Genomic DNA, 15,202 nt, shown 5'->3' with positions numbered 1-15,202 from the left:
CTGACTGGATAAATTTATTTTATTGTTAAGATTTTTGGTTATATTATGTGGAAACAGCATGCAGTTGTCTATGACAGCTTAATTAGGGGGCTGAGCTCAATGTACAATTCCAACGACGGAAGTCAACAAATTTTTGGCCATCATTGATGGCATTGAGAATTTAAGGTATCACCTTTTTGATACCTTAAAATCATTTTTTTTTTAAATTATTATTCACTGTTACGTGGTTCACTTAACAATAATTTTCTTTGTTTTCTTCACTACCTTTCAACACTCTTTTCTCTTCTTCCTATGGAGGTTCAATAGATGGAGGAGATGTAAAATAACATTAACAGGGGACGATTACCCCACACCCAAAACCCTAAGGTATTTAACTGCACCACATGAATCAAAATCACCAAAACTAATTAATAATGCAAGACAATAGGGGGAAAAAAGAATGGAGGAATCACATTTTGTAGTTGGAATATTACGGGTGCAAATGATGCAATCAAAAGGGGCAAGATTCGGGCTCAATTAAAATCTTTAAAGATGGATATAGCTTTTCTACAAGAAACTCATATGAAATTACAAACACAGATGAGACTGAAGGCAAACTGGATAGGTCAAACTTATTACTCGTCATTTACTTCTTAAGCTAGAGGTACGGCTATTATTATTCGGAAAGGTATACCATTTATATTAAAGAATATTATATCTGATAAAGAAGGAAGGTACACTATAGCGGCGGGAGATATTTATTCTACACTACTGACTGTTATAGATGCATATCTAGATAAATCAATAAAACTAAGGAGGAGTAATGTCAAATCCAAGATTAGTGAATTTTTAAATACATATATAAAAACACTAATATAACAGACGTATGGAGAATAGTTAATCCTACTGGAAGGGAATACTCGTTTTACTCAGCAGTACATAAAACTTACTCAAGAATTGATTATTTTTAAGTGGACACAAAATTGATTGCATACACGATTAATCCTAAATATCACAATAGTATTATTTCTGACCACTCCCCATTGACTTGTACTTTAAAAGTAGAGGGAATGCCAGGCAAAAAATCATTTTGGAGATTTAATACACAAATAGTTAATAACCCACAAGGTTACGAGTATTTAAAACAACAAATGAAATTATTTTTTGAGACAAACGAGACACCGGGTATTTCACCATCTTTATTATGGGAAACTTTTAAGGCATTTATACGTGGAGTTATAATCTCATATCAAAGTTTCCAAAATAAAAAGAATACGATAGAACAAGGGACGTTAGAAAGGGAAATTAAACTATTAGAATTAGATAACGCAAAAGACCCAACTATAGATAAACATAATAAGATCACATTATTGAAATTTAAACTTAATTGAATATTATCGACAAAAGTAATAAGATTATTTCAGATTACAAAACAGGCACAGTTTGAATTTGGCGATAAACCACATAAACTTCTAGCGCGACAATTGAAGAAACAAGAAAAGGAAAAGACTATTACTAAAATCAAATCAGAGAATGGGGAACTATTAACGTTACCCAAGGATATTAATAAAAGGTTTGCTCAATTTTCTCAAAACTTATATACATCTAAAACTAAAATAGAAGACAATAAAATTATAGATTTTTTAGATAATTGTAATCTGACAAAATTGGATATCTTAGAACAAGAGGAATTAAGAGCACAGATCACAAGTGAAGAAATAAGTGAAACGATAAAAGAACTGAAAAATGGGAAAACGCCAGATGGTTTTAATAATGAATTTTATAAAGGTTTTCAGGAGTTAATGGTCCCACGGTTACTTAAATTATATATGTATGCCTTTACCGAAAATAAATTACCAGAAACACTAGCAGAATCTACAATTACGCTAATACCTAAGAAAGATAAAGATTTAGAAGAGCTGGGCTCATATAGAGCCATATCTATATTACTAAAACTCTGTTCTTGACCGGTTTTGGCGATCTGTGCTGCGATTTCTGAGAGAACGCCGCCACCTACGGCTGTCATTTTTGGCCACCTCGCTCAGAGCCCCCCTCCGCTATGTGTGTGCCGAGGATTTTTCCCGTCGATGAAATAAGACAGAGATATTAATGATTTTACAAAATTCCCCATTCTCTCTGCTGCCCCCGCTGGCGGCAGGGGAGAGGGACTATAAAACCAGGAAGTGGTGTGCCTCAATTAGTCTGCAAGCTGGAGGAAGGCAGAGGGTCACGTTTCTCTGAGCTGTGAATAACAAATGTCCACACAACTATGAGTAAGTACCCTTAATGTGGTTTGAAAATGAAAATATGGTTAAAGTCAAAAAGCACTGCCTGCAAATGGTTGTTTAGGTTGAAATAAAAAGGCACTCTCTCTCCCCTCCCCCCCCCCTCCTCCTCCTCTCCCCCCCTCTCCTCCCATTCCCCTCACCTCACCCCCCTCTCAGCACACCCCCTCACCCCCCCTCTCATCTTCCCCCCCTCTCCTCTCTCCCCCCTCTCCTCTCCCCCTCTCCTCTCTCCCCCCCTCTCCTCTCTACCCCCTCTCCTCTCTCCCCCCCCCCTCGCCTCTCTCCCCCCCCTCTCCTCTCCTCCCCCCCTCTCCTCTCCCCCCCCCCTCTCCTCTCCTCCCCCCCTCTCCTCTCCTCCCCCCCTCTCCTCTCCCCCCCTCTCTTCCCCCCTCCTCTCCTCCCCCTCTCTCCTCTCCCCCTCTCCTCTCCCCCCTCTCCTCCTGTCCCCTCCCCCCCCGTCTCTCTCTCGTCTCCTCTCCCCTCTTTTCTCCCCCTCTCTCCTCCATCCCCTCCCCCCATCCCCACCCCTAAACCCCCCTCCCCTCCACACCACCCCATACCCCCCTTCCCTCCACCTCCCTGCTCCCCACCTCTCCCCCCTCCCCTCACCTCACCCCCTCTCAGCACAACCTCTCTCTCCCCCCTCTCTCTCCCCCTCTCTACTCCCTCCTCTCTACTCCCTCCTCTCTACTCCCCCTCTCCTCTCCCCCCTCTCCTCTCCCCCCATCTCTCCTCCCTCTCTCTCCCCCTCCCCGCTCTCTCCTCCCCCTCTCCCCCCTCTCCTCTCCTCCTCTCCCCCCCTCTCCTCTCCCCCCTCTCCTCTCCCCCCTCTCCTCTCCCCCCTCTCCCCCCCCTCCTCTCCCCCCCGTCCTCTCCTCTCCCCCCTCTCCTCTCCTCTCCCCCCCTCCTCTCCCCCCCTCCTCTCCCCCTTCCTCTCCTCCCCCCTCTCCCCCTCTCTCTCTCTCCCCTTTTTCTCCCCCTCCTCCACTCCATCTCCTCCCCCACCGTCCCACCCCTAAACCCCCTCCCCTCCACACCCCTACCCCCTTCACTCCACCCTCCCTCCCCCTCCCTGCTCCCCACCTCTCCCCCTCCACACACCTCACCCCCCTCTCAGCACACCCTCTCTCCCCCTCCCCCTCTCTCCCGCCCGCTCCCTCTCTCCTCCCCTCTCCCCCCTCCCCCTCTCTCTCCCCCCCATCCCCTCCCCCACCCTCCCTCCCCTAAACCCCCTCCTCTCCACACACCCTACCCTCTTTCCTCCACCCTTCCCCCTCCCTCCCCCTCCCTGCTCCCGAACTCTCCCCCTCACCCCCCTCTCAGCACCCCCCTCTCAGCACCCCCTCTCTCTCCCCCTCACTCTCCCCCTCTCTCTCTCTCCTCCCCCCCTCACCCACCCTTCCTCTTCTCCTCCCCACCCTCCTCTCCTTCTTGCCCCTCTCTCTGTGTTTCTGTCTCTCTCTCTGTCTCTGCCCCTTCTCTCTCTGCCCTCACTCTCATCCCCCGCCCCCCCCCCCCCTCCCCTCTAGATGTGACTGCAAGTTGGGGGCTATGCGTCAGTAGATACGGTGGTTATGAGGTAAAAGGAGCAAATTAATAATATTTATATTATATCAAGGGGGGTAATTAGCATGAGCGCGGGGGGTGGGAGTTAGTGTGTGTGACGCCCCCCCCCCCCCCCCCACAACCGCACGTTGGGGGAACAGACCCAATGGTTCTGTACTTGGTCTAGTCACTCCTAAATACAGATCAGAAAATTTTAGCAAAGACTTTAGCAAGAAGATTGAGTAAATATATTAATAAATTGATAAATCCGGACCAAACGGGGTTTATAACTAAAAGACAATTTTCTAACAATCTGAGACACCTTTTTAATATAATGTATTCATACAAAATGGAAAAGGAAAATTTATCAGTTATATCTTTGGATGCAGAGAAAGCATTTGATCAGGTAGAATGGCAGTATTTATACAAAGTACTCCAAAAATTTAATATGGGAGATAATTTTATTAGATGGGTAAAATTACTATATGATAAACCAATGGCAAGAATATTAACTAATAATATGTTATCTCCAAAATTTCAATTATTGAGGGGGCAATAGGCAGGGTTGTGTTTTATCACCCCTGCTATTTGCCCTTATGATAGAGCCGCTTGCTGAAAAGATAAGAAGGCATCCGAATATTCAGGGATATAATACTAATGACTCCGGTAATAAAATGTCACTATATGCAGATGATACACCTTTATATATTACAAATTCACAAACGAGTATCCCGAATTTAAATTTAATAGAGGAATTCGGCTCATTTTCTGGTTATAGAATAAACTGGAATAAAAGTGAAATTATGTCACTAAAACCCCAGAAAGCGAATCACCTATTAAAATTTCCATTTAAAATTCCTAATTTTATACCATTATTAAATAAATTGAATGCACTGATTAAATTTTGGAGAACGCTCCCACTATGATTAATTGGCAGAATAAATGCTATAAAAATGAGTTTTACCACAAATAATATATTTATTCCAATCTATACCAATATATATACCAAAACATTAAAAAAAAATTAGATTAGAATATTACCAATTTTACTTCGGAGTCACGTGAGTGACTACATTAAGAGCCCGTCCAGCACGCATACGTGACATTGCATTCACGCAGTGCAACAGCGACGCAGCGGGAGTAGGGAGCTCCCGCTACAAGCCTGAAGGAAGGGACCGTTAGGTAAATACTTACCTTCAGATTAAAATCGGGACTTTGCTTTGTTTGTTGCTCCAGGGGGAGCAAAGCAGCAGAGGGAAGCGGCCCCCGTCCGACTCCAGGGAAGGAGCCATCAGTGGAGGGGGGAAAGGCGGCAACGGGACCGCACACGCTGCGGACCACAGACACGGGTGCTGCGCCGATGCCCAGTCCGCTAAACAGCTGTCTGACCAACAGCAGCGAACTGGAGGGAATTTCAAAAACCGTGCATGGGTTAAATTGTTATATTCTAACCCAACAGCTAGAATATTAACAAACAAAATGTTATCAACTAAATTTAATCTCTCTAGAGGCTGTAGACAAGGATGCTCACTATCCCCACTATTATTTGCTCTTGCAATCGAACCCCTAGCAGAAAGCGTTAGAAACCATCCAGGAATATTTGGATACAATACTAGAGACACAAGGAATAAAATCTCCTTATATGCAGATGATATACTAATATATATTACAAAATTAGAAACTAGTATTCCAAACCTATTAAATCTAATAACTCAATTTGGTCAGTTTTCGGGATATAGAATCAATTGGAATAAAAGCGAAATCATGCCAATAACAAAATTCAATTTACATACAATACAACAATCCCCTTTTTAAATAGTTAAAGATAAATTTAAATACTTAGGAATCTATGTAACTAAGACATATACCTCTTTATTTAAACTAAATTTCCCACCCTTACTGAATAAACTACATAAGAATATTCAATACTGGAAAACACTCCCCATTTCAATGCTTGGGAGAATTAATGCTATAAAAATGATTTTTTTACCACAACTGCTGTACCTACTTCAATTAATTCCGATATATATCCCAAAAACTTTTTTCAAAAAAGTCGATTCCATTGTTACAAGTTTTGTCTGGGATTATAAGAATCATAGAATAATTAAAAAACATTTATGTAAATCAAAGATAAATGGAGGTCTGGCTTTGCCAAATTTCTTATTTTATTTTTGGGCAGTCCATATTAAAAACATGAATTTTTGGCTGGAAGAAATGGATCAACAACCAGATTGGCTAATGATGGAAAAGTAAGACTGTCTACCTTTTGAAATTGGACCGATCATATTTGCCCCCACAAAACTGCACAAAAAAACCTATAAAGAAAACCCCATAATACATAGTGGAATACGAATTTGGAAACAAATAAAAAAAGATTTAAAATTGAATAATATACCACTCTGCCTTCCCATTGTAAATAATCCTTTGTTCAAATCATCCTTTATGGACAAAGGTTTCACACAATGGAAAAATCATGGAATCAAAAATATAGGACATCTTTATGGGAAAGGTACTTTTCTTTCATTTCAAGAGTTACAACAGAATTATGGACTGCACTCAAATAATTTCTTCAGATATCTACAAATTAGAGATTATGTTAAATCTAATACACAAGTTTACAGGAATAGGGAATCAGAAATTCTTGATGAATGTCTGAACAAGCATCCTAATACTGAAAAACTAATAGCTTATATTTATAACACCCTACTAAATAACGAGGTACCACCGACCGAACCATATAGATACAAATGGGAAAATGAAATAGGTCATCCTATCACGAAAGATATGTGGGACGAAAGTTTACAACAAATACATCAATGTTCATTAAATGCCAGACATACTTTAATACAATTTAAGGTCTTACATAGACTACACTTCTCTAAAATAAAACTAAATAGAATCTTCCCACAAATCTCTCCTATTTGTGATAAATGTCTACATTTAGAGGCTAATTTAACACATACGTTTGCAAACTGTATAAAACTTAAACATTTCTGGACAGATATTTTTGAAATAACTTCAGAAGTTATTAATACAAAACTGGACCCAGACACAAAATTCATAATACTTGGAATATCAGAACAAAGCTTAACACTCACAACAAACCAAAGAAACTTCCTCAATTACAGTATAATAACCGGAAAAAAATTAATATTAAAATTTTGGAAAGGCCCTACAACCCCCACAATTAAAATGTGGATTACGGAAATGTCGGAGACCCTATACTTAGAAAGAATTAGACTTGTCTTAATGGACAAACAAGATCTTTTCCATAAAATTTGGGCTCCATTCATTAACTATCTGAAGGGATAGATTGGCACAGCACGAGGACCCAGCTGAAACTTGAACTCAGGAACAGATGAAAAGCTATACTTTATAACCTACGAACCTATCTCCATTGATGTATTACAGGTAACCCATTCCACCTCCCTTGTTTTTCTGTTGTGTTTTTTTTTTTTTTGCTTTCTTTTTTATTTGTAACTTTCTACCCTCTCTTTTTCTCGCTTTCTATAAAAAATAAAAATACTAGAAGCAGAAGTAATTGATAATGGAAAATGTTAATAATGTATGACTGATGTATATGAAAAGTTTTTTTTAACTATAATATGTAACTACATTTTATAATATGTCTACTTCTAATAAATAAATAAAAAATCAAAAAAAAATCAAAAAAAATCGGGACTTTGCTTTGTTTGTTGCTCCAGGGGGAGCAAAGCAGCAGAGGGAAGCGGCCCCCGTCCGACACCAGGGAAGGAGCCATCAGTGGAGGGGGGAAAGGCGGCAACGGGACCGCACACGCTGCGGACCACAGACACGGGTGCTGCGCCGATGCCCAGTCCGCTAAACAGCTGTCTGACCAACAGCAGCGAACTGGAGGGAATTTCAAAAACCGGCCGGTACCCCTGCAGACTCCCGACAAGGAGACTCGCCGCCCGAGAACCGCTGAAATGCCGCCTGAAAATGTCAGACAGCCTCTACAAGCAAGGTCAGAACCAACCTCGGGCTGGAGACAGACACGGAAGATGGAATCAGCACTTCAAACAAGAACAAGTAAATGTCTGTTCTCCAAGCCTAGAGTAAGGTCATGGAGCTAAAAACTCCAGCGAGACTTGCCTCAGGAGTAGGGGCAAGTCCGCCAAGGGAGCATAACACTCCCACTCCAGTGCCTAACAGCACTGGCCATCTCCCTTGTCAAGGGATCGATGGGGACCAGGGCTGGGCTGGGCTGGTCAAGAGGGGTCACTGGCTGAAGAATATCGGGGGTATGCTTGAGGTACAGGATCAGGAAGAGCTGCTGGGTGTGGCCGCTATGTGGCTCCACCACTAGTGAGATGGCTTTTCAGTCTCAACTGACGGCCAGCTTACTACCTGTTCTTTTCAAAAAACCTCTCCAAGACAGGTAGTCATGAGGTGTTGGATTTCATCACGCCTCCCCTAAATTGCATTTACTCAAAGTGCCCACCGTTATTGGGGGGTACATTGCATTGAGCATCGCATTTAAAAACCCAAATATCTTAAAATGCATTTGATATCCCTGACGTCGGCTATCATTTTCGTATGCTCATTCCAGAGGGGCAGGGTAGTATGGCAAAATACCTGACCCTACTGCTCGCAGTGCTCCGCAACTTCTCAGGAAGTTATAAAACCTGCCCTCAACTAAAAAAATTTACAGGACTGTGAGAACGCCGACCTCACAACCACAGATCCTGCTAGCTGGCCAAGTTATCAAACCAAGCCTAAAAAACTGGGCGAAGTATCCAAAAATTTCGGCATCTAGAGGGCAGGGCCTGGTATGAGCACCACACGAAACCAGACAGCAGTGCCTCTACGCGTCCACCAGTAGGCGTCCACTTAATAGTACTGGTGAAAGCTCGGGGCCCGCATGCCAACCCCCAGTAAGCCCTGTTTTCAGGCCAGGGTCCAGAGTGGGCCCCATGGAAAATGTGCCACCCCCAACAACACCATCCCTACAGACAAGGAATCAGAAACCGAAGAAATGAACACATCACTGAACAACAGTGAAAACAGATAAGTATGGTTCCCACCATCACACAAAAGGCGAAGGGTTGTACTAACAGGGGGGGGGGGGGGGGGAATCACACCTGGGTTGGGAACGTTAAGAACTATCACACTTGGCAGTCATATACCAAAGTATTCAAGGATAAAAATTGAATTAGATCCCATCCTTTCTCAACCTTTTGGCTAAGCTTAGTAGCATCTGTTTTTATCAGTTTAATATCTGATACGTCCCTTACCTAGGGATCATATATTACCAGTTCAGCATGCACCCCAAGGGGTCTGCCCTCCCACTAAAAAGAACATGAGGGAATAGCAAACTGGGAACAATTTATACTAGGGGTCATATAGAAGCCTATATGAACCTTTGGTACCAACAAACCAAGATGGTGATGTCACACCATCATTGATATACAAGGGGTCATAAAAAACCTAATATGAACCTTTGGCACCAAAAATCCCTAACATGGTGTATGTCGCACCGTCATTGACTTTACCACTTGAGTATCTCACCAGGTTACACACTTGGAATATTGCAACTGCCAACCTTACATCCCTAGGATATTTAATGGTAGACATCAGCTTAAAAGATGCATACTATTCAGTACCCATTCAAAAAACTTTGGAGATAACTTGGCAGTATAAATTATCGACTATGGCTATATAAGCCAAACTGTTCCCAGATATTCTAACCAGCCCTGACAATATTAAGGAACAAATCATCATGGCATGTTCCAATGATATTAACGACGACAAATCCACGGGTATAGCTATCAACAGCTTTAGCTATTATTCTTTTAGCCGAGCTTGTCATGCTATCCAGATAGAGCTACGTTGAAACCATCGCTCTCAGCCTTGGCTAATATAAAGTGTAGTATCTGTTATTCAGTTTCTATTTGATACGTCCCTTATCAAGGGACCATATATTAATTGATTTGGAACAGGGAGATGGGGAGGGATTTGCTCCGTCCACTCCACGCATCGACCAGCATTGCAGTGCCACTGAAATAAATAATCCACAACTGTTGACTATCTGGTATTCAATTAACTCTATCCACTCATCTTTAACATTGGCATAGGAGAGTCATCATGACACAACCTGTAACAATTAATGGTATCAATCTACCTACCATACAACAGTGGCTAGAATAATTGGGAGTTAGTAACAGCTTTTCCAGCTACTTAACTTGAATAGAATAGAATAGAATAGAATCTTTAATTGCCACGCAACCAGGGTTGGTGGTATTTGGGTTCGGTACATGATGGTACACTGCTTTTGTTACATAACACTAATAACACAGATCACCGTAATAAAGTGCATCCATACCACATCACAAATCACAAATCTCACCAACAATACATAGTGCAAAAGAACAAACAAAGACCATAGACAAGACACTGTATACATCAAAAGTCATATTATTGTCTGATTATTGGACAGAATTGAGAGTTCTTATTGCTGAGGGGAAGAAACTGTTTTTAAAGCGGGTGGTTTTAGTAGCAAGTGACCGGAGGCGCCTCCCCGAAGGGAGAGACTGAAAAAGGTGATTTGCTGGATGGGAGTGGTCCGAGATGATCTTTTTTGCCCGTTGTGAGGTACGTTGGAGATAACTTGAATGGATTGAGGGGAGGGGGGAGTTGATGATCCTGGAGGCCTTGGAGACAATGCGTTGTATTCTGTGTAGTGAGTGACTATCGGTGTTACCGTACCAGACTGTGATTGAGGAGGTGATGATGCTTTCAATGATTGATTGATAGAAACGGACCAGGAGGTGTTTATCAACTGAACTTTTTGAGCTGTCTGAGGAAATATAGACGTTGTTGACCTTTCTTGATGACGTGGTCTGCATTGATGTGCCATTTTAGATTATTGGAGATATAGGTGCCTAGAAACTTAAATGAGTTCGTGGAGGTTATGGGGTGAGAGTTGACATGGACCGGGGGTTTGTGGTTTTGATTGCGTCTAAAATCTATGATGATTTCTAAGGTTTTTGAAGTATTAAGCTGGAGGTTGTTGTCTGCACACCATTTGACTGCGCTGTCCACTGTTTGATGGTATTGTGATTCTTTGTTGTCTGAGATAAGGCCAATTATTGTTGTGTCGTCTGCATATTTAAAATTTTTAACTGAGCTGCATTGGGATGTGAGGTTGTTGGTGTAAAGTGAGAAGAGCTGGGGTGACAGAACGCACCCTTGGGGGGCTCCTATGTTGAGAGTCAAAGGGCTGGAGAGTTTTTCACCCACCTTGACTCTTTGCTGTCTGTTTGTTAGAAAGTGTAGAATCCAATGGCACATGGCTGGGTGGATGCTCATGTCCAACATTTTATTGTAGAGTTTAATCGGGTGTATAGTATTAAAGGCCGAGCTAAAATCTATAAACAGGATGCGTGCATAGGTGTTCGGTGATTCCAGATGATGAAGGGAATAGTGAAGAGCTAAGTTGATAGCATCCTCAACAGACCGGTTGGCCCTATATGCAAATTGGAAAGGGTCCATGATGGGGGCAGTGTGGGTTTTGAGATGGGTTAGGACTATGTGCTCAAAGGCCTTCATGGCGACTGATGTTAATGCCACAGGTCTATAATCATTCAGGCAGCTCACCTTGGAGGACTTGGGCACAGGGATGATAATGGATGATTTAAAACACTGCGGGACTCTGCATTGGCTGAGGGAGGTGTTAAAGATGGAGGTGAACACAGGGGCCAGCTGAGCTGCACAGTGGTTGAGAGCAGCGGGGCTGAGGTTGTCAGGCCCTGCCGCTTTTCTTTTATTAAGATTTTTGAAGGCCGCCCTAACCACCTCCTCAGAGATGGTGAATGGTGCTGAGTTAGGTGGGGGGGGAGGCATGGATGGCGGGGTGGCATTGTCAAAACGTGCATAAAAAGTGTTCAGTTTTTCCGGTAAATCCGGATCCTCGTCTGGGATGGGAACAGGACGTTTTTTGTAGTCCGTCATCTTCTGTAGATGTTTCCAGACTTCTCTTGAATTGTGGGTTTTGAGTTGTTGTTCCAATTTGTTTGAATAAGCTAATTTTGCTTTCCGAATTGCAGACCTGAGTTCATATTTTGCTGATTTATACTGAACCTTGTTACCGTTGGTGTAGGCTGCATTTTTCTTTTTGCGAAGAAGTTGTATGTGCTTGTTGAACCAGGGTTTACCATTGCTGGGTATTGTGACAGTTTTGTAGGGGACGCACAGTTCTTCACAGAAGCGGATGTATGACGTCACCACGTCAGTGTACACGTCGATGTTGTTGCCGGATACGTCGAGGAAGAGGTCCCAGTCAGTACATTCAAAACATCCCCTTAACGTTTCGATGACATCCTCTGACCAGGACTTAACGGTTATTGTTTTGGGCTTGATGGATTTCAGTTTTTGTTTGTATGCGGGGATGAGCAGCAGCATTACATGATCGGTTCTACCCAGTGGAGCACGAGGAAAGGCACGGTAAGCGCCAGTGATGTTAGTGTAACAATGATCCAATGTATTGTTTTCTCTGCTCGGGCATGTAACTTGCTGAGTGTAGTTAGGAAGTTCTTTTGTTAGACAGCTGTGGTTGAAATCGCCCAAGGCTATAATGATGGAGTCCGGATGCGAGCTTTCCATGGAGGAAATGTGATGTGATAAAATATCCATAGCCGTGTTAGCATTAGCATCAGGTGCAACGTAGACGCCAATTAACACAACAGATGAAAATTCTCTTGGTAAGTAGAATGGTCTGATGATCAGACAGAGGAATTCAATCTCAGGGGAGCAGTGTTGAGCTTGTACTGTGATGTTATTGCACCAGCATTGATTGACAAGGAAGCAGATCCCCCCTCCCTTGGACTTGAGTGACAGCGCTGCCGACCTATCGGCTCTGTAGATGGTAAAGCCGGGTGGGGTTACTGCTGAGTCGGGAACAGATTGATCCAGCCAGGTTTCCGTGAAGCAGATTGCAGATGATTCTTTGTACTCTCTCCTTGAGTGGATCAAAAGGTGGAGTTCGTCCATCTTATTCCGGAGTGAACGGACGTTGGAGAGAAGTAGTGCCGGTAGTGGAGGCCGGTAGGGCCGCTTCCTGAACCGAGCCAGGACTCCTGCTCGCCGTCGGACAAGCCGTCGATCAGGCCTAGGAGAGGTCCCGGGGTATGGCCCAGGTGTGGTGTTCCTGGCATGTAATTCCACCGGAAGGGTTTGTATAAGTGTCGGAGATCCAAAAACTCCGTTCGATCTTGCCCTTATAGTGAGCAACTCAATTCGGTTGTAATTGAGTATGCAGCAGGAGGAGTTTTTAACATAGAAGGACAAAAGGGCGTAACATATAAGCAGGGACTGTACCGGCGCGCGCCTCAAGGCCGCCATCTTGAATATTTTCACCATTCCTTGTTAACAGATATTGAATTGGGACGGATAAGGGCTGACCTTAGAGTTTTCGTGTATTTTGGTTTCAGGGTTGTATCTCTTTGGGCAGGTTTTGGAATCTCCGGTTCGACGGCCCATGGCGTGGCTGGCTGGAGCATTGTTAAATTGTTTGTCGGTTTATCCATATCCCTGACTGGGTTGTTTAAATCAGGTTTGAGTTTTGTGTTCCAATGAATAATTAAAACTGTTTTTTGAACCTGAACCTGGTTTTTGACTTGTGTTACGTGGCTCTGAAGTACTTGCATTCGGGAGTCGTAACAAAAAGAACCTTTCCTTTAAGGTGCTAATGTTTAAACCCACACCCAGAACATGGTGGCAAATGGACTAATCTGGAGTCGTCATTACTATAGACACTGGGCGTAAACCTAGTTGGAAATATTGAGTTTGTTCTATTGGTAAAGCATATTATTCATAGTGCACCATTTTGCATGTTCGTTTATAAATTACCAACATCACAGTGGTGGCATACACCAACCACTTGAGCAGAATAAATCGATATCATGTAACAATTTATTTAACAATTGCTAACTGTAGGTCGTCAAATATATGCGACCATCAGCAAACTTACCTACCAGGTGAGCTAAATACTGTAAACAGACATATTAAACCAAAGTATTTTGCTGGAATTACAAAGCAATATGGAACACCAGATATCGATTTCCCTGTATTTCAATTGAATCTCCACGTACCGATGTATGTCGCAAGAAACCTAATTTGAGGCAGTGGCAATGAATTCATTCCCACTGAATTAGAGGGTGTGGGGGGGAATCTAATCTGTTTCCCCCCTTTTTTTCCTACCTCATCAGGTACTACGGCCTCATCAGTCGGGTACTACGCACATGCCACGATAAATTAAACTACTGGGTTGCAGATTTGAAAAGACCATCACTGGGCCTGGATTGCAGGAATTGGGAAGACCTCTGCTGGGCCTGGATTGTCAATAGCGCTATCAACACAAGGATAGCATCCCATCGCATATCCACTAGGGAACATACTTGGCGAACATCAAGAAGTGGGAAGATACCATTCAAATACAGGAACTACATATTCAACTACAACAAACCTGTACTGGAGTTCTGGCAGGTCTTCACCACAATGAAGGATTCCGCCAGAAGTGCTCTGTCAGCCTACTTAACTCGGGCACCAGGACCACAGGCCATAGGGTACCTCCCGCTGGTGATCAAATTCAGGAGAAGTTAATCCCCCAGACCCAGGTACACCCAAATCTGGGATGTCAGTATGGACCTGACGTACCTTAGGGAATGGTCACCAGCCAGGTCCCTCACCCTGGAATATTCCACCCTGAAGGGGTGTTACATATAGCTCTTGGGGTTAACGGAATCAAGGGATATGGGGAGAAAGCAGGAACAGGGTACTGATTGTGGATGATCAGCCATTATCATATTGAATCGTAGTGCTGACAGGAAGGGGCCGAATGGTCTACTGCACCTATTTTCTATATATTTATAAGACTGGAAGAGTTGGAGACAATGAGTGGGCTGAGAGAAAGCTGAGAAGGGAAGGAGAAAGTAGGGACTACCTGAAATTAGAGGTCAATGTCCATACCGCTGGGGTGTAAACTGCCCAAGGGAAATATGAGGTGCTACTCCTCCAATATACGGTGGTCCGCACCCTGGCCATGGAGGAGGCCCAGGACAGAGAGGTCGGATTCGGAATGGGAGGGGGAGTTGAAGTGTTGAGCCACCGGGAGGTCAGGTTGGTTATTGCGGTCCGAGCGGAGGTGTTGGGCGAAGCGATCGCCCAGCCTACACTTGGTCTCACCGATGTAGACCAGCTGACACCTAGAGCAGTGGATGCAATAGATACATTTGGAGGAGGTGCAGGTGAACCTCTGTCACACCTGGAAAGACTGCTTGGGTCCTTGAATGGAGTCGAGGGGGGAGGTAAAGCGATAAGTGTAGCATTTCCTGCGCTTGCAAGGGAATGTGCCCGGAAAGGGGATGGTTCGG

The 15,202-nt window shown here is 43.5% G+C and overlaps 2 pseudogenes; both read left to right on the top strand.

The window, feature by feature from the left end:
• The first annotated feature begins 8,994 nt into the window (after nt 1-8,994).
• On the top strand, nt 8,995-9,105 carry LOC116979441 (annotated as a pseudogene).
• A 565-nt stretch (nt 9,106-9,670) lies between these two features.
• LOC116979442 lies at nt 9,671-9,850 on the top strand (annotated as a pseudogene).
• The last annotated feature ends 5,352 nt before the right edge of the window (nt 9,851-15,202 follow it).

The sequence above is a fragment of the Amblyraja radiata genome, chromosome 12 (genome assembly GCF_010909765.2).
Source record: "Amblyraja radiata isolate CabotCenter1 chromosome 12, sAmbRad1.1.pri, whole genome shotgun sequence".
NCBI lineage: Eukaryota > Metazoa > Chordata > Chondrichthyes > Rajiformes > Rajidae > Amblyraja > Amblyraja radiata.
Note: the sequence above shows the minus strand (reverse complement) of the source record. Positions and strands in the feature narration are given on the sequence as shown.